Source organism: Stegostoma tigrinum, unplaced genomic scaffold (genome assembly GCF_030684315.1).
Source record: "Stegostoma tigrinum isolate sSteTig4 unplaced genomic scaffold, sSteTig4.hap1 scaffold_54, whole genome shotgun sequence".
NCBI classification, from domain to species: Eukaryota; Metazoa; Chordata; class Chondrichthyes; order Orectolobiformes; family Stegostomatidae; genus Stegostoma; species Stegostoma tigrinum.
The window spans coordinates 1,057,252-1,077,286 of record NW_026728472.1 but is presented as its reverse complement, the minus strand read 5'-3'; the positions used below and the strand labels follow the sequence as shown (position 1 = coordinate 1,077,286).

The 20,035-nt window shown below is 44.5% G+C and overlaps 1 non-coding gene across 1 annotated transcript; it reads left to right on the top strand.

Moving 5' to 3' along the window:
• The first annotated feature begins 19,532 nt into the window (after positions 1–19,532).
• Positions 19,533–19,724, top strand: LOC132208837 (U2 spliceosomal RNA). Its single transcript, XR_009444962.1, has one exon. It is a non-coding gene; the product is annotated as a U2 spliceosomal RNA (small nuclear RNA).
• The last annotated feature ends 311 nt before the right edge of the window (positions 19,725–20,035 follow it).

Genomic DNA, 20,035 nt, shown 5'->3' with positions numbered 1-20,035 from the left:
CTCCGCTCCTCCTCAATATGTGTCCAGGGAAAATTGAGCACCTGACTGAGAGGGTAGACTAGATTTATTGCTGCATCTAAAAGACAGCATTTTTGACCGTACAGCATTCTACTCAAATGTCAGTCTATATTCTATGCTTGATTTTTTAAATGCTCAAGGATCGGAATCATTGACAATACAACCTCTACCTGATGATCTGACAACAAATAGCCCTAATGGTGTGTTGCTGAGCTCAAATACACCTCGTCTACGAGTTACACACTGCAGTAGAGGCCCTGCAACCTTTCTTGGCTGCTACACAGCAAGCCCTGGTTCGCTAACAGGAAATGCAGAGTAGAGATAATTATTTATTTTCAGTTTGAAAAGCTGCAGCGACTGGAATTCCTTGGGGATGAGTGCGAGGTCATCAACAGTTCACAATCTAGATTAACGATTTGGACGAAGGTCTGACAAGATTGGAGCTCAATTTGCTAGTACACCAGTACAGTCATTCAATAAGATGTCAAGTGGAGGCGGAGCATCTATAACGGGCTGTAGACAGGGGATGATAATGAGCGAACTTTCAGCATTGCAAATAAAACAGTACAGTATGGGTTATGGGAAGTTTGTGTTTTGGGGAAAGGGTAAAACGGCAGTAAATTATTTAACTGGAGGGAGAACACAGAGTTTGCGTGCGAAAGAGGGAGTTGTGGGTCCTGGTACATAAATCAGATAAAGTTAATCTGAAGATGTCACAAGTGATTTGGAAAGGAAATGGAATGGTGCTGTTTCCTGCAAAGGGTGCTGGGTATGATCTTAGGCATATTTCCCTGCATTTCTACAGGACATTGCTGAGATTCTACCCAATGCACTGTCTGTAGGTATCATGCCCTAAACTAATAAAAAATGATGGCCTTTGAAACTTTTCAAAGATGGGTCTCTATATAGAACAGAACAGTGCAGCACAGTGTAGGGTTTTCGGCCCACAATGTTGTGCCAGACCTTTACCCTAAACCTAAGGTCTATCTAACCTCCACCCCCACCTTATACTATCACATTTTTACATGTCTAATAGCCACTTAAATGCCCCTAATGAGGCTGACTCCACTACCCTCTCTGGCAATGCATTCCAAGCCCCTACCACTCTCTGAGTAAAGAACCTACCTCTGACGTCTCCACTATATCTACTTCCACTCACATTAAAACTATGTCCCCTCATAAAAGCTACCTCCACCCTAGGAAAAGTCTCTGGCTCTCCACTCTATCTACACCTCCGATCATTTTGTACACTTCTATCAAGTCACCTCTCATCCTTTGTCATTCTAGGGAGGAAAGCCCTAGCTCTCTCAACCGTTCCTCAGAAGACCTTCCCTCCATTCCAGGCGACATCCTGGAAAATCTCCTCTGCACCTTTTTACAATGCTTCCAGATCTTCCCTGTAATGAGGTGATCAGAACTGAACACATTACTCCAGATGTGGCAGAACCAAGCTTTTGTACAGCTGGAGCATAAACTTCATGGCACTTGAACATAATCCCTCTATTAATGAAAGCTAACACACCATGTGCCTTCTTAACAACTCTATCCACCTGGGTGGCATCTTTCAGGGAACTGTGGACATGAAGCCCAAGATCCCCCTACTCCTCCACACTGCCAAGAATCTTTCCGTTAACCCTGTATTCTGCTTTCAAATTTGTCCTTCAGAAATGAATCACGTCACACTTTTCAGGGTTATAATCCATTTGCCACTTCTCAGCCCAGCTCTGCATCCTATCAATGTCGCTTTGTAACCTACAGCAGCCGTCCACACTGTCCACAGTTACCCACCTTTATATCATCCACAAACTTACTAATCCATCATTCCACCCCTTCATCCAAATCATTTACAAACGTCACAAACAGAAGAACACCCAGAACAGATCCTTGTAGTACACCACTTGTGACAGAGCACCATGTTGAATATTTCCCATCCATTACCACCCTTTGTCCTATAAGGGTCAGCCAATCTGCCACATTTCCCCATATCCCATGTCTCCTTACCTTCTGCATAAGCCTACCCTGGGGAACCTTATCAAAGGCCTGGGTCAAATCCGCAGATACCACATCCACTGCTCCACCTTCATCCATGTGTTTGGTCACCACTTCAAAGAATTCAGTAAGGTTTGTGAGGCATGATCTAACCCTTACAAGTCCATGCTGCATATCACGAATCAAACTGTGCCTGTCCAAGTGATCATAAACTCTATCTCTCAGAGCCCTTTCCAATAACTTGCCCAGCACTGAAGTAAGACTAAGTGTTCTGTAATTTCTGGGGTTATCCCTGTTCCCTTTTATGAACAAGGGAATGATGTTTGCCTCTTTCCAATCTTCCAGCAATATAACCGTGGACAGTGAGGATGAAAAGATCATTGCCACAGGCCCTGTGATCTTGTCCTTCACTTCCCACAGAATCCTTGGATAAATCCCATCAGGGCTGCATGACATATCTACCTTCAACTTCCTCAGAATTCATAGTACATCTTCTTTACGAACATCCACGTCCTCTAGCCTACCTGTTTCACAATGTCCTCCTCTACAATGAGGTCCCTCTCAGTTGTGAATACTGAAGAAAAGTATTCATTAAGGACCCCTCCTATCTCTTTCGGCTCTGTGCACAAATTCCCTTTACAATTCTTGATCGGCCCTACCATTCCTCTGTTCATTCTCTTGTTCTGCACATACGTGCAAAAAGCCTTGGGGTTTTCCTTGATGCTATCCACCAAGGGTTTCTCATGCCCCTTTATAGCTCTCCTAAGCCCTTCCTTCAGCTCCTTCCTTGCTAACTTGTATATACCGTCCTGTGATGAAGGCATTCAGTTCCTGGAGGATTAACAGTTTAGGCCTGAGAACGAGAAATGTTCTTGACTATGTAAGAGCTTGAGGTGAGTGTTAATGGTGAAGACCTGACTGATATTTCCTCTTGTATGGGAGAATAAAACTGGGGAAATAATTTTAAAAATAAAACAGTTTCTGAGGAAGGATCACTGAACCTGAAACATTAATTCTCATTTCTCTTCATGGATGCCGCCAGGCTGCTGAGCTTTTCCAGTAATTTTTGTATTTCTTTAGGAATAAGACACATTCTTGTTAACACAGATTATATATGTATTAAACATATATTAAACATGTTATTTTTATATTATGCAGGCACATATAAACATACCTTTATAACGAGTGCGGTCATATGTGGCTCTGTGTATTACAGCAGCAATGATACATCTACGTGGAGCAGGGAATGTGATGTACGCATATAATGGAGACAATGTTCAAGGAGACCTCACATGTTCCAGTTTGTGGGTTGGATAGTGTTATTGTGCGATTCAACTCAGAGGAAAAAAAAGTAACCTGCCTCGAAAGCAACAGCCTGTTGCTCCGTCTCTATTTCCTTGTTCCTCATCACATCAATGTATGAGAGCTGAAAATGCACCAATCATCTTTACCACTCATGGAGGATTCATGATGAGGATTAATTGTAATCTCCCACCAGCTGTAGCAAAGGGAATTCAGCCAAATCTAAGGGCTGCAGGAAGTAATCCCATTGCCAACAACTTGTGCGAACAGAATAAATTTTGCACCAGAATAACATTTGTGAGAATTGATCACATTTCTTTGTGTGTGTGTGTGTGTGTGCGTGTGTGTGTGTTTGTGAACTGCATGTGTCATTCTTCATTCCATCATAGTTTGAGTAAATTTGTTTTGATCATAAACATGTTGTTTTCGCAGATCAAAGTAAACTGCCTGACTTGCTCCTTACACTGATGCTGACACAGTCTGAGCCCTATATCATCGGCCACATCACCAACCTGGTTGCATTTAAAATTTGCTGTGACCAGTGGAGGAGTGGGACTCGAAAAGGAAACAATGATCAGCCAAGCCAGTGAACCATAGACCAGTGAGGCTGACATGAGAGCTGGGTAAGTTGTTGGAGGGGATTCTGAGGGATAGGATTTACATGCATTTGGAAAGGCAAGTATTGATTCGGGATAGTAAACATTGCTTTGCGCAGTGAAAATCGTGTCTCACTAACTTGATTATTTTGAAGAGGTGATAAAGAAGTTTGATGAAGGCAGTGTGGCAGACATTTTCTATATGGGCTTCAGGAAGGTGTTCGGTAACGTTCCGAATGGTAGACAGATTAGTAATGGGTAATCACATGGGATCCGGGGGGAGATAGCCAATTGAATTCAAAATTGGCTTGAAGGCAGAGGATTGTTTTACAGACTGGAGACCAGTGACCAGCGGCGTGCTGCAAGTATCAGTGCTGAGTTCACTGCTGTCCATCATTAATATAAAGGGTTTGGGTGTGAATATCAGAGGCATGGTTAGTAAGTTTACAGATGATATTAAAATGTGATGCAGTGGACAGTGGTGAAGATTATCTCAGAGTGCAATGGGACATTGATCAAATGGGCCAATGGGCCAAGGAATGGCGGATGGAGTTTAATTTAGATAAATGAGAGGCTTTGCATTTGGTAAGGTGATGCTGGGCAGGACTTAGACAGCCCTGGGGACTGTTACTGAATAAAGAGACCTTTAGTGCACACACATAGTTCCTTGAAGGTGGAGTAGCATGTGAGACAGGGTAGGGAAGGACAGTGATAGTGGGAACTGCAGATGCTGGAGAATCCAAGATAATAAAATGTGAGGCTGGATGACCACAGCAGGCCCAGCAGCATCTCAGGAGCACAATAGCTGACGTTTCGGGCCTAGACCCTTCATCAGAGAGGGGGATGGGGTGAGGGTTCTGGAATAAATAGGGAGAGGGGGGAGGCGGACCAAAGATGGAGAGTAAAGAAGATAGGTGGAGAGGAGAGTATAGGTGTGGAGGTAGGGAGGGGATAGGTCAGTCCAGGGAAGACGGACAGGTCAAGGAGGTGGGATGAGGTTAGTAGGTAGGAGATGGGGGTGCGGCTTGGGGTGGGAGGAAGGGATGGGTGAGAGGAAGAACAGGTTAGGGAGGCAGAGACAGGTTGGACTGGTTTTGGGATGCAGTGGGTGGAGGGGAAGAGCTGGGCTGGTTGTGTGGTGCAGTGTGGGGAGGGGACGAACTGGGCTGGTTTTGGGATGCAGTGGGGGAAGAGGAGATTTTGAAGCTGGTCAAGTCCACATTGATACCATTGCGCTGCAGGGTTCCCAAGCGGAATATGCGTTGCTGTTCCTGCAATCTTCGGGTGGCATCATTGTGGCACTGCAGGAGGCCCATGATGGACATGTCATCTAAAGAATGGGAGGGGGAGTGGAAATGGTTCGCGAGTGGGAGGTGCAGTTGTTTGTTGCAAACCGATTGGAGGTGTTCTGCAAAGCGGTCCCCAAGCCTCCGCTTGGTTTCCCCAATGTAGAGGAAGCCACACCGGGTACAGTGGATGCAGTATACCACATTGGCACATGTGCAGGTGAACCTCTGCTTAGTATGGAAAGTCATCCTGGGGCCTCGGATAGGGGTGAGGGAGGAGGTGTGGGGGCAAGTGTAGCATTTCCTGCTGTTTAAGGGGAAGGTGCTGGGTGTTGTGGGGTTGGAGGGCAGTGTGGAGCAAACAAGGGAGTCACAGAGAGAGTGGTCTCTCCGGAAAGCAGACAGGGATGGGGATGGAAAAATGTCTCACATTTGTCATGGTTGCCCTAATCAGTCAGAGCATTGGGTATAGGGGTTGGGATGGCATGTTGCTTCTGTACAGGACATTGATGAGGCCACTTTAAGAATACTGCGCACACATCGGTTGGCTCTGCTAAAGGAAAGATGTTGTTAACCTTGAGAGGTGCAGAAAAAAACAGATTTACAAGGATGTTCAAGGACAGGAGGGTCTGAACTGTAGGGAGAGGCTGAACAATTTGAAGTGTTTTCCCCGGAGTGTGGAGGCTGAGGGGTGACATGACAGATGTTTATAAGATCATGAGGGGCATGAATAGCCTGAATAGCCAAGGTCGGTTTCCCAGGAGAGGGGAGGCCAAAAGTAAAGTGCTGATGTTGAAGGTGAGAGGGGAGCGACTTAGAAGGAAACTTCGGGCAACATTTTCACGCAGAGAGAGGTGTGTGATCAGAAAGTGCTGTCAGAAGTGGTGAAGGTGTGTGCAATTACACAGCTAAAAAAGTATCTGGATTGGTACAAGAATAGGAAAAGTTGAGGGGGATATGGACCAAATATTGGCAAATGGGAATAGATCAGATTACATATCAAGTCAGTGGGGGCAAATAATCTGTTTCTGCGTTGTGTGACTTTCTGATTCCATCAGGTAGATGAGAAGAAATTTGAAAAGGGCATTTGGAGTGGGAATTCTCTTCCCTAGAGGTCTGTGCTGCCTTTGTGTTGACATTTATTCAGAGATACATTAATGAAATAGTTGACAGATGTTAAACAAAACACAATTTATTTAAACACTGTAGTCAAAGTAGAACCAAAAAAAAGGAATTTAGAATAACCTCGCTCTGGTGGATAAACTTATAGTATAATAGCTATAGCAAATATTACTAATTAACTGTTCCAGCATAGTAGCAGCCCATAAACAGACACTTTGGTCAGAAATAAAATTCAGAGAAGGTTCTCACATGCGGTTCTCCAATTCAGGAGGAGAAAATAATCATCCAAAGAAAATTCTGCAGTCAGGAGACATTCACTGAAGCTTCCAACTCCATTGAGACACCAATAGCTTCTGATGCAACAGAAAAGCAAAACTCAGAAATTCTGATCTGTGAGAGCTCGTCGCACTCATTCAGGCTGCATTTAAAAAAAACCCGAACCCTCTCAAGACTGTTTACTCAATGGTCTTAACTAGACAGCTTTGTGCCTCTCGTTCAATCCTTCTCTTAAAAGAAACCAAAATAAAATAATATCTTACAGTTACAGCAATGTCACATGAACACATCGAACTGTTCCTCAGGAGCCCAGGGTGGATCAATTCAGCATTTGGCCCTGCTCTACAGCCCCTTGCGTCCCTACATATGAAAAGGAGAAGGCCATTGAGACCCTACAGTCACTTACATGTAAACAGACTTAGGTAACATGACAAGCAAATGGAGCTAGGCTGTACAGATAGTCTGCTTCACGCTGGTCAACATGCCTCCATTGTTCATGGTACACATGCAGTACTTTAATGCAGTTTTACAGTAGTGTGGTGGGAAGACTAATGTTTTGTGCAAAATCACAAGTGGCATCCTCTGAAAATACATGCTTCCGTTCTCTATGGAGATCAGAATCTGGTTGGTCTGGCTAATGTCACAAAGAGGGTATTTGGGCTGCTGTCAGGATTGTGAACAACATCGGGTTCAGTGTAAGGTCACAGATTAATGTGGGGAGAGTTCATTCAGAGCCTGTGCTTCTCTCTGAATCACTGTGGGGCTCTATGTCATTTTATATGTAAAATCCACATGTATTTACATGGGTCACGTATGGGATTTCTCACCCTATCAATTTCTTTTGTGGATAAAAGAGTTCATCACCAACTTTGTAATTTTAATGCAGTAATCTCTGATTCTCTCACAGCACAACATATTAAACACTCACTTTCTTCACTCGCTCCTCATGGTACCATCATCTCAGGGATTAGACTGGTGATGACCATTTGTACCGTGTCTGTGGCAAGGAGTTCTTTCATTACAAAAGGGATCAAGCCTATGCACAGTGCCCATAAATAGTCTTTCATCAAGGCTGTACATGTGCAGACATATGGTTTTATTCATGTACATGAATCATCTTACAATGAAGGACAACATACCATTTACTTCCCACATGACTGATAGCGCTGCATGTACCAATTTTGGTGACCTACGATCAAGGACATGCAGGCCCTTTTGTGACCACAACACTTCCCAACCTCACATCATTTAATCATTACAAAATGAGATGTATGCTGTTGCTGGCCACATCCAAATAGTTTGTATGCCTTTTAAATTACTGTGGTCCAAACACTGATTCATGTGATACCCCATAACGAGCAGCATTCAGCCTGGAAAAGGGCTCCACTCTCTGTATTGCGTCAACTAAACAATTCTCAATCCATGTAGTATATTCCACCTTACCTCTCAACTCTAATTTTATTCACTCACCTGTGTGCAACCATATCAAAAGTACTCTGTAAATTCAAATACACCGCTCTCACTGGTTCTCATGTGTGGATACTTCAACTATTATATACATATTACTCAGTCGTACATGCACTGGGCAAAGGATCACAACACACAGGAATTGCCAAAACAAGTTGGAAAGTACATCAACTTCAGTCGATCATGCAGTTTTCTCTATTTTCACATCTCATCACCCATATTCTCTCTCTCTCTATCTCATACATACATGACATAAATCAAGTTAATGAATACTCCAATCTTTCTCCATGTTTTATCTCTCAAAGCTCCCTCTTTCAGTTTAAATGTATTGTTTGCATTTGGATGTGACACAATTACAACTGAGTGATGAAACTAAAAAAACATCATGAGGAAGGAACGGGCTGGAGTTATTAGGAATAGAATCTTAGGGAAGATGGTGGAGTAGCAATGGAAGACATTTCTGGGGATAATTTGGACACACATCTGAAATTTTTGGATGTTTCAATTAACATAAACTGCACAGGTTTACCAAAGATAACTTCCCTTTCCTGAATCGAAGTTGACTCTGCCAAGTCATATCATGATTTCCCAAGTGTCTAGTTTTTACAGCCCTCAAAAAAGGTTCCATATTTTTCTCATAACAGATATCAAGTTGTCCAAAATTTATTTTTATTTTGATTTCCCTCTCACTCCAGTTTTTTTTTAATGTGCGTTACAACAGCTACTTCCATTCTGCAGGAACTGGCAATTCCTGAATCTGAAGAATTCTGAATGGTAATCAATAATTCTTTCTCGTAGTTACAAGTTTTAAATGACATTTGGACAAGTTCATGAACAGGAAACAGTTGGAGAGATATGGGCCAAGCCCAGGCAGGTGGGACTGGGATAGTTTGGGATTATGTTTGACATGGACTGGTTGGACTGAAGAGCTGTCTGACCCTGTAACTCTTTCACAAGCTCTATTCCCACCTCCATGTAATCTCTGGGACATACCAGAGCAAAGTACCAAACTTCAGTTCAATTAGTTTTGAGCAGTTCCGCTTTATTAATTCTAATCTCCCACAGTTTCTCATTTTCACAGTCACAGTCCTGTAGAATTTCTGGAAGATTTCCTATATCTTATTCTGTGGAGACAGAGTAATGTATCCCACTCAGCAGTGGGTCAGTGGGGGTTGGGGTGAAGAGACACTGCCTCCTTCAACAAGTGAACACATCGGAGCACTGCACTTCAGAGATAATGGACATGGCACCACTGCTACTTGGAAAGTTCTAGAATCTAAACAGTTCAATGAACTGTCATTTGATGGCCATCGACGGGTTATGCTGAAACCACTGACACAAAGCTGTAACCTCCTCATTTTAGAATCAAACTGGCTCCACACTTTGCAACTGGCATAGAACATAGAACATAGAACATAGAACAGTACAGCACAGAACAGGCCCTTCAGCCCACAATGTTGTGCCGACCATTGATCCTCATGGATGCACCCTCAAATTTCTGTGACCATATGCATGTCCAGCAGTCTCTTAAATGACCCCAATGACCTTGCTTCCACAACTGCTGCTGGCAACGCATTCCATGCTCTCACAACTCTCTGCGTAAAGAACCTGCCTCTGACATCCCCTCTATACTTTCCACCAACCAGCTTAAAACTATGACCCCTCGTGCTAGCCATTTCTGCCCTGGGAAATAGTCTCTGGCTATCAACTCTATCTATGCCTCTCATTATCTTGTATACCTCAATTAGGTCCCCTCTCTTCCTCCTTTTCTCCAATGAAAAGAGACCGAGCTCAGTCAACCTCTCTTCATAAGATAAGCCCTCCAGTCCAGGCAGCATCCTGGTAAACCTCCTCTGAACCCTCTCCAAAGCATCCACATCTTTCCTATAATAGGGCGCCCAGAACTGGACGCAGTATTCCAAGTGCGGTCTAACCAAAGTTTTATAGAGCTGCAACAAGATCTCACGACTCTTAAACTCAATCCCCCTGTTAATGAAAGCCAAAACACCATATGCTTTCTTAACAACCCTGTCCACTTGGGTGGCCATTTTAAGGGATCTATGTATCTGCACACCAAGATCCCTCTGTTCCTCCACGCTGCCAAGAATCCTATCCTTAATCCTGTACTCAGCTTTCAAATTCGACCTTCCAAAATGCATCACCTCGCATTTATCCAGGTTGAACTCCATCTGCCACCTCTCAGCCCATCTCTGCATCCTGTCAATGTCCCGCTGCAGCCTACAACAGCCCTCTACACTGTCAACGACACCTCCGACCTTTGTGTCGTCTGCAAACTTGCTGACCCATCCTTCAATTCCCTCGTCCAAGTCATTAATAAAAATTACAAACAGTAGAGGCCCAAGGACAGAGCCCTGTGGAACCCCACTCACCACTGACTTCCAGGCAGAATATTTTCCATCTACTACCACTCGCTGTCTTCTGTTGGCCAGCCAATTCTGTATCCAAGCAGCTAAGTTCCCCTGTATCCCATTCCTCCTGACCTTCTGAATGAGCCTTCCATGGGGAACCTTATCAAATGCCTTACTGAAGTCCATATACACCACATCCACAGCTTGACCCTCATCAACCTTACTAGTCACATCCTCAAAAAACTCGATAAGGTTCGTAAGGCATGACCTACCCCTCACAAAGCCGTGTTGACTGTATTTGATCAAGCCATGCTCTTCCAGATGGTCATAAATCTTATCCCTCAGAATCCTTTCTAACACCTTGCAGACGACAGACGTGAGACTTACCGGTCTATAATTGCCGGGGATTTCCCTATTTCCTTTCTTGAAGAGAGGAATTACATTTGCCTCTCTCCAGTCCTCAGGTACGACTCCAGTGGAGAGCGAGGATGCAAAGATCTTCGCAAGTGGCGAAGCAATTGCATTTCTCGCTTCCCAAAGCAGCCGAGGACAAATCTGATCCGGGCCTGGCGACTTGTCAATCTTAATGTTTGACAAAATTTTCAGTACATCAGCTTCCTCTATCTCTATCCATTCCAGCATGCACACCTGCTCTTCAAAGGTTTCATTCACTACACAGGTCGTTTCTTTCGTAAAGACAGAAGCAAAAAACTCATTTAGGGCTTCCCCTACCTCCTCAGGCTCCACACACAAGTTCCCTATGCTATCCCTGATCGGCCCTACTCTTTCTTTGACCATTCTCTTATTCCTCACGTAAGTGTAAAATGCCTTTGTGTTTTCCCGGATTCCTTCTGCCAAGCCTTTCTCGTGCCCCCTCCTGGCTCTCCTCAGACCATTTTTGAGCTCCTTCCTTGCCTGCATGTAATCCTCTCTAGCTGAACTTGACCCTAGCTTCCTCCACCTTATGTAAGCTACCTTCTTCCTTTTCACTAGAAGCTCCACCGCTCTCGTCATCCAAGGTTCCTTTATCTTACCCCGTCTTGCCTGTCTCAGAGGGACATATTTACTCATCACTCCCAACAACTGTTCCTTAAACCATCTCCACATGTCTATAGGTCGAGGTAGAGATAAAAATAAGAATACAATCAAAATATTAGTAACTGCAAGTGTGGCCAGAAGAGAGCTGCAACTGGAAAGGAGCAGATTATGATTTAATCAGAAACAGCACTGAAGCGGAAGTGAAAACTGAGGATATTATTAGTGATAAAGGGAATATTGTGATATAAATCAGATCAGGACAAAATGGGCCAATGGTGGTTATGAACACTTTTCTTCCTCCTCGGGTGTTTGTAAGTGAAGGTGAAAAAAACCCTGGAATAAGAGTTGAGTTTGTCACTGAAAGTGAATACAATAGTTTCCTTCGTTGCCAAATACAGAGCTTAGAAATTGAGTCGCTGGTCACAGAATAAATGAATGGACAGAGATAGAGAGACTTACCGGGAACACCAACAATAGCGAGGATGGGATAGTAACCCGCTTGAATAACCATCAGTACAGCTTCTATCCACAATGTTAATGGTAACCAATTGATAGAAAGATAGTAAAGGCCAGAGGATAAACTCCTGTCCATTGTTGGAACATTCCAATCTATTCCTCTCAGTTTCTTATACATTGTTGTCACATTCCCGGCTGTGGTTCTGAGATTCTGATCCATCATTTGGAACATCCCAATCTGCTGGTCACAGATTCTGATCTCTCCACATCTCTGGAGCTGCTGATCCCAATTGTGTTGAATATGCCACAGCCACAGATACTGTGGGATAACGCATTGGGAGAAACCCCTTATTAACAGAAGAGGGAAACCCTCCAGTGACACAGTTAGTATCCATGGAGACTGACATTAATTCGAGTCACTGAACAAACAGCTCCAGTTAACCCCTTCCACTCTGACACTTTTAATGTAACAACAATACCTGGTTTGGGTGACATTGCCTGCTATTGGACTCAATGCCCATCTCCAATTCCTCTTACAATGATAGAGACAGAGGAGAAAGTTGATACTTTCTCTGCACAGGCTCAATGATTCTGCCGTGTTATCCACATGTGATGACGTATGTAACCATTTTCCTGAGAGCCAAATGAGAGGTTGTTATTTCACCGAAGTCTCCTCCATCACAACAACTGCCAATCTAAACACTGTCTCTGGCCACAACAACCTGGAGAAAGACAGGAAATGTGGGTTTTGCTGAACTTTCCTCTCACTGCCCTAATAAGGCAACATTTTATCTTTAACACAATATTTTCAATAATTTGCTTCTAAAGTTGCAAACAATTTTTTTGCAGTTTATACAGCCTTTCCTGACCAATTTTTTTAGCCTGAGCCCAAAAGTAAACATTACATTTCCAATAGCTTTGCTTATTGGGAGGAAAGGGTCAGAGACAATATCTATGTGATTGATTAAGAAACAGTAAGGAAGAGGGGACAGTGGCTGTGCAGTCTGGACAGGATGAACTTGATATTGCCCAGTAGGCAATTTCTTCTTCATAGATGGAATAAAACAAAATGCAGAGAAAGAGACAGAATAAATTTGGCTGAAGGAATGGCGACTGACAAGGTGAACAAAACACGATAGGTTGCAACGGAACGGAGGAGAAATGATTTTATATACACTGTTTAATCAGCGTATGTGTGGAGACATATAAGATTGTTCACATATGCTCAACACACTCAGGGTTATTAATGAAGATATGATGTACACAATATGGCATAGGCGATGTGACCTTGTCTTGTTTGTGTCTTGTTAACATTGCATTCAGTTGAGGGAACCCATCTCCCCCATTCATAACTTTATTTACTCCCATTGTACATCTGCTTCTCTTTCAACACAATTAAAAGCCGATTTGTATTTTGCACGGCACCCCAACACCCTCTGTTTTCTGTTAGCCCTCCTCCACCTCTCGTAAGGTATTAAAAAGGCCATTTCCCGAACCTGTTCAGTTCTGAAAAAGGGTCTTGCTGGACTTAAAGCCTTAACCCTGTTTCTCTGTCTCCACCGATGCATCTCGACCTGCTGAATTTCTCCAGAAATGAATCAGCACTGACTGAATTTTCAACAAAACAAAGAACCATGCATGCTGGAAATCTGAAAAATGAAAAATTGCTGCAGAAACTGGAAGCTTTGAAAAGGCATCACTGGGTCCAACAGCTTAACTTTGCTTTCACTCTACAGACACTGCCAGACCTGCTGAGTTTCTTCAGCAAATTGTGTTTTTGAATAAATCCCAAAAACGTGTGTCAAAGTTGCTCAAATACCCTTTCCAACATGGATCACCAAACACTGAGAAGTGAGTGACAGTGCAAGGTGAAAAAATTACTTGGTTCTGAAACTACATAACTCTAGCCTCACTGACAGTACAGAGCTCTTAATCATGGTCAGGGAGAGAAACATTCACTTTAAAAACCTTCCGACAGTGTGGAAACAAGCCCACCAGCCTAACAAATCCACACCGACTCTCACAGCATGCCATCCAGACCCAGCCCCCTATTACTCACCTAATCCACACAATGGGCACTTTAGCATGGGCAATTCACCGAGCCTGCACAGCTTAGGTCTGTGGGTGGAAAGTGGACCACCTGGAGGACACCCACGCAAACATGGAAGAACATGCAAACTCCACACAGTCGCCTGAGGGTAGAATTGAGCCGACATCACAGGGGCTGTGAGGCAGCAGTGTTAACCACTGAGCCACTGTGCCACCCAAAGATGTTCCTACTGGAAAGGGAAAGGTTCAGATGAATATGTTAAAGGGTTTTGAGCAACGTGACAAATTGGAGATGTGACACCATGGAGAGACTGTCAGTAGAATGAGAATATTAAAATGTAAGTGTTACCACATCAGAAAATAGAGTAGGTCACTGCGTACAAGGGCAATGGGGACTCAGTCTGAACTGGGGAACATTACATTGCACTTATTGCAGCTCAAAACTGGGCATCCATGTGGTGATGGAAACCACAGCAGCAGCAGCAGAAGCAGAATTGTATTCCACCAGAATCTGTGACTCTTTGTCCCGGATAATCCCTCAGTCTATGATTCCCATGAAGCTGATCAATGGTTCAGTGACGAGTGCAGGCAAACATGCCGGGGTCAGAACCATGCGTACCTGAAACTGATGCCAACCCATTATAGCGACTGCATTCAACTGCTTGCATTACAAACAGCAGAACTAATGCATTACAGACAGGGTGGAAGGATTGCAACTATTCTGCTACAACCAGTCATGAATGGTGATGGGGGCAGCAGGAACTGCCGATGCTAGAATTTGAGATAACAAGCTGTGAAGTTGGATGAACACAGCAGGCCAGGCAGCATCAGAGGAGCAGGAAAGCTGATGTTTCAGGTCTGGACCCTTCTTCAGAAAAAAAGTAGGGGAACAGAGCTCTGAAATAGAGAGAGGGGGAGGCAGTGATAGAAGGTAGATAGTGGAGCAGATAGGTGGAGAGAGGATGGACAGGTCAAGGAGTTGGGGATAAAGCCAGTAAAGGTGAGGTAGGTAGGGAGATTTGACGGGGGTTGGTCAGTGAGGAGGGAGGGGCGAGTAGTGGGAGGGAAGACTGACAGGTCGAGGAGGCAGGAATGAGACTAGTAGAGGTGAGGTTAGTGTAGGTGGGAAGTGGGGCTGGAGGTTGGTCAGTGAGGGGGGAGTGTAGGTGCTCCACAAAGCAGTCTCCAAGCATTCGAGATAACACGGTGTGAAGCTGGATGAACACAGCAGGCCAAGCAGATTCAGGGGAGCAGGAAATTTTGACGTTTCAGATCGGGACCCTTATTCAAAAATGGGTGAGAGGAAGGGGATTCTGAAATAAATAGGGAGACAGGGAGGCGGATAGAAGGTGGACAAAGGAGAAGATAGGGTGAAAGGAGACAGACAGGTCAAAGAGTTGGGGTTCAAACCAGTGAAGGTGACTGTAGGTGTGGAGTTAAGGGGAGATAGGTCAGTCCAGGGAGGATGGATAGGTTGGGAGGGTGTTGCGTGAGGATAGTGGATAGGGGATGGGGGTGGGGCTTGAGAAGGGAGGAATGGTTAGGGAGGCAGGGACTAGCTGGGCTGGTTTTGGCATGTGGTCGAGGGAAGGGAGATTTTGAAGCTTGTGAAATCCACATTGATACCCTTGGGCTGCAGGGTTCCCAAGCGAAATATGAGATGCAGTTCCTGCATCTTTCGGGTGGCATCATTGTGGCAATGCAGGAGGCCCAGGATGGACATGCCATCCGAGGAGTTGGGGGGGTTGGAAATTGAAATGGTTCGCAATTGGGAGGTGTAGTTGTTTGTTGCGAACAGAGGATAGGTGTTCCACAAAGCGGTCCCCAAGCCTCCGTATAGTTTCCTCAATGTAGAGGAGGCCACAACGGGAACAGCGGATACAGTGTATAACATTGACAGATGTGCAGGTGAACATCTGTTTGATGTGAAAAGTCTTCCTCGGGCCTGGGATGCGGGTGAAGGGGGAGATATAGGGGCAGGCATGGCACTTGCTTCGGTTGCAGGGAAACATGCCCGGGGTGGTGGGGCTGGAGGGGAGTGTGGAGCGGACAAGGGAGTCACAGAGAGAGCGGTCCTTCCGGAAAGCAGATAAGGGCAGGAACGGAAAAATGTCTTTGGTGGTGGGGTCGGATTGCAGATGGCAGAAATGTCAGACGAAGATGCGTTGGATTTGGAGGTTGGTCATGTGGTATGTAAGGATAATGGGTATTCAATTTTGGTTATTATTGCGAATAGGGGGTGTGAGGGATGAGTTGCGGGAAATGCGGGAGACATGGTCGAGGGTATTTTTGATCACTGTGGAGGGGAAGTGGCGGTTTTTGAAAAAAGAGGACATCTGGGATGTTTGGGAGTATCATAGGCCGAGACATCTTTGTCAAAGATCATCAGTCTCCTTCGCTTTGTGCAGAACATCTTCAGTTTCACCAACCTGACCTTACAATTAATATCCCTCAGTTCCTGAATCATTCTGATCAATCTCCTTTCAATCACTCCACAGACCCTCACTTCCTTGGTGCACACCACCTGTTTGTGCAGACCCGAATGCTCTGTGTTCAAGTGGGTGATGTTATCACACACGGGCAATTGCTCAGTGACATCACCCTGAATCCTGGGCATTTCATGAACTGTGGGTTTCCTCTGATCCCAGTGGCTCTGATATCTTTTGAGCTGCAGACTCCAGCATTTGATTTTAAAGTTGAAGACAATGAAATTATTTCATTATTTTCAACCAGTAATGTACACATTTTGTATCAGAGATAATAGGAACTGCAGATGCTGGAGAATCCGAGATAACAAAGTGTGGAGCTGGATGAACACAGAAGGCGAAGCAACATCTTAGGAGCACAAAAGCTGACGTTTCGGGCTTGGACCCTTCATCAGAAAAGCGGAATGGGGAGAGGGTTCTGATATAAATAGGGAGTGAGGGAGAGGCGGATTAAAGATGGATTGAGGAGAAGATAGCTGGAGAGGCAAAGGTGGCAGAAAAACTGCTCAATGTCCTAACGTGACTGTCATTCGTGGATGTGTGGGTGAATGAGGACAAAGGTGAGCCCCTTACTGAGGACTAACCGTTTGACCTCAGTCAGTGGGAGGTCTGGGGGATGGTGAAAATTCGGCAGGGCTCAGCGTGGCTGTCTCCTCTGGGGCTGCTGGCTGTGGAGGCTGTGGGCTGTTTGGCCTGCTGTATTCATCCAGCTCCACATTTTGTTATCTCATGTACACATTTTGCTTCACATACTGTTCCCAGTCATCTGACTCTGGTGTTGGTGTGATGTAAATCATGTCCCACTAACATGAGGATTTTGCAGAGGTGACAAAGAAGGTTGGTGAAGACAGAGCGGGTAAAAATTGTTTGGATGCACTTTGGAAAGGTGTTTGAAAAGGTTCCTCATGGTAGACTGGTTAGATCACATGGAATCCAGTGGAAGCTAATGGTTTGGATCCAAGACTGGCTTGAAGGCAGGAGGCACAGAGTGATGGCGGAGTATTATATTTCAGACTGGAGACCTGTGACCTGTGGTGTGTCACAAGAATCAGTGCTGGGACACTGCTTAGCCATAACTTTATATAAATGATTTAGATGGAAGCATAGGAGGGGTGGTTAGTAAGTTTGCCGATGGCCCCAAAATTCATGTTGTTGTGGATAGTGAAGAATGTTATCTCAGAGTACAACGGGACCTTGATCAGATGGGCCTATGAGTGACAGATAGAGTTCAGATAAATGTGATGTGATGCGATTTGGTAAGGCAAACTAGGGCAGGACTTACAAGTTAATGGTAAGGCCTTGGGGAGTGTCACCAAACAGAGACATTGGGGTGCAGATGCAAAATTCCTTGAAAGCGGAGCCACAGTTAGACAGGGTGGTGAAGAAGGCATTTGGCACGCTTGCTTTTATTGATCAATGTATTGAGTATCGGAGTTTGGACGTTATAATGCAGGTGTACAGAACATTGCCACTTTTCGAATACTGCATTCAGTTATAATATCCCTGCTACAGGAAAATTGTTTAACTGAAAGGTTTCAGGAAAAAAAACATTTACAAGAGTGGTGCTTGGATTGAATAGTTTGAGCGACAGGAAGAGGCGGCTGAATAGGCCGGAGCTGATTCCCTGTAACGTCATAGGCTGAGGCGTGACCTTACAGAGGTTTATAAAATCATGAGGGGCTTGGATGGGGTGAATTGTCAATATCTTTTTCTCAAGGAAAGGAATCCAAACCTGAGAGCATGGTTTAAGTTGACAGGCGAAAGGTTTAAAAGGGACCTGAGGGACAGTTTTACATGTAGAGAATGCTGCATGTACGGAGGAGGTGGTACAATCCCAGCTCTTAAACAGCATCAGGATTGGTAAATGAATAGGAAGGGGACGGAGGGATAGGGGCCAAATGTTGGCAAATGGGACTAAAATAACTTAGGATATCTGGTTCGAATAGACAAGTTGCAGCAATCAGTCTGTTTCCATCCTTTATATCTCTGCAGCTCTTGGATCTTAATTTGCAATTCTAAATTACCAGATTGTAATTGGAATGTTTGGAGTCGAAGCCAAACCATTTGTGACTTTTCAAGGTACTGAACTTAATATCCAGCAGCATCACGCTGCTCATTTCCATGAAGGGCGGGGAGTGACGTTAGGGATGTTGGAGTGGTTTGGGGACCAGAGTTCATATATTCCAGGTCAGATGGATTAGTCTAAGAAATTCTGTTTGTAACTGTGACCCAGTACTTCCTGACAGGGATATTACTTGATCAGAATTAGAATTTGTTTCAAGTATTTGATTTGATTTGGGAAGAGGCAGGCATTTTTATGCATTGCTAACAGTTCAGTTTGCTTAGTGCACAGAATAGAATGGCATAAAAATCAGACCCTTTTAGCAACTGCAGGCACATTGACACTGCAGGCAGTTACACATTCCAAAGAAATAGACGGGGTGGGATGGATTTGGAGGGAGGGGATAGTGATTCGCCTTTTTTTTGTAACAAAGTGTCACATTTATCAAGGGAGGGGGACCCACCATCTTCAGCGAGTGGTTCCTGCCGGCTGTGCACTGCCTGAGAGGGCGCTGGAAGCAGAATTATTCATGGCCCTCAGGAGAGAGTTGAATGATGAGATTTACAGGGCATCGGGAGGGACTGGTGAAGTTACCCATACAGAAAGCTGATGCAGAGAGTGACAGGCTGAAGCACCTTCCTCTGTGCTGGGACATTCTCTGAGCGTGCCGTTCTCTGCCGATTGTTGCTGCAATCTCACTGACCCGCTGCTAGTCATGGAGCTGGTTGATGAGGCTTGTTGGTGACGTCAGCTCTGCCCTACCTCATCTGATTGGTACATTTTCGATGATCTACATTCACTACGAAGATGTTTTCTAGAAAAGTGATGAAAAAGCACTGGTGCAATCTGACTTCTTTGCCCTGGTTAAGAAACCCAGGAGTTTGGGAACAACAGTAAAAACTGTCAGCAGTGATTTACAAGTCTTTGCACACAGTCAGGCTGGTGGAAAATAGGATCAAGTGTTTATTATACCAAGTGTTCACAGTTGGTGGCTATCTCATGTGTGGAAACATGGCCTTGCTTTTAGTGGTTTTGGTGTGAAGACAACACCACAGAAAAAGCATTTGTCCCTATCAGCTTTAATATCTGATATGTCCTTTGCCTAAGGACCCTATATTAAACTGATTTTTGGAGCAGGGAGTTGGAATACGAGCTTTCTCCATGCATTATTGTGGTATTGCAGTGTTCCCAGGAATGATGAAGTCTTATTAAACCAATTTTAAAAGCAGACTGATCAAAACTTGAAAAATCCTAGGTCCAAACACCTTGTTATCTCAGATTCTCCAGCATTTGAAGTTCCTACTATCCTCGATATGCTGGGATATGCTCAATGCTCTGGAACCATAATCATGGAATTCCTACAGTGTGGAAACAGGCCCTTCAGCCCAACAAGTCCACACCAAACCTCACAGCATCCCAGCCAGATCTATAACCCTCCTAATGTACCCCTCCCTGAATACAACAGGCAATTTAGCACAGCCAGTCCACCTAACCTGCACATCTTTGGACTGTGGGAGTA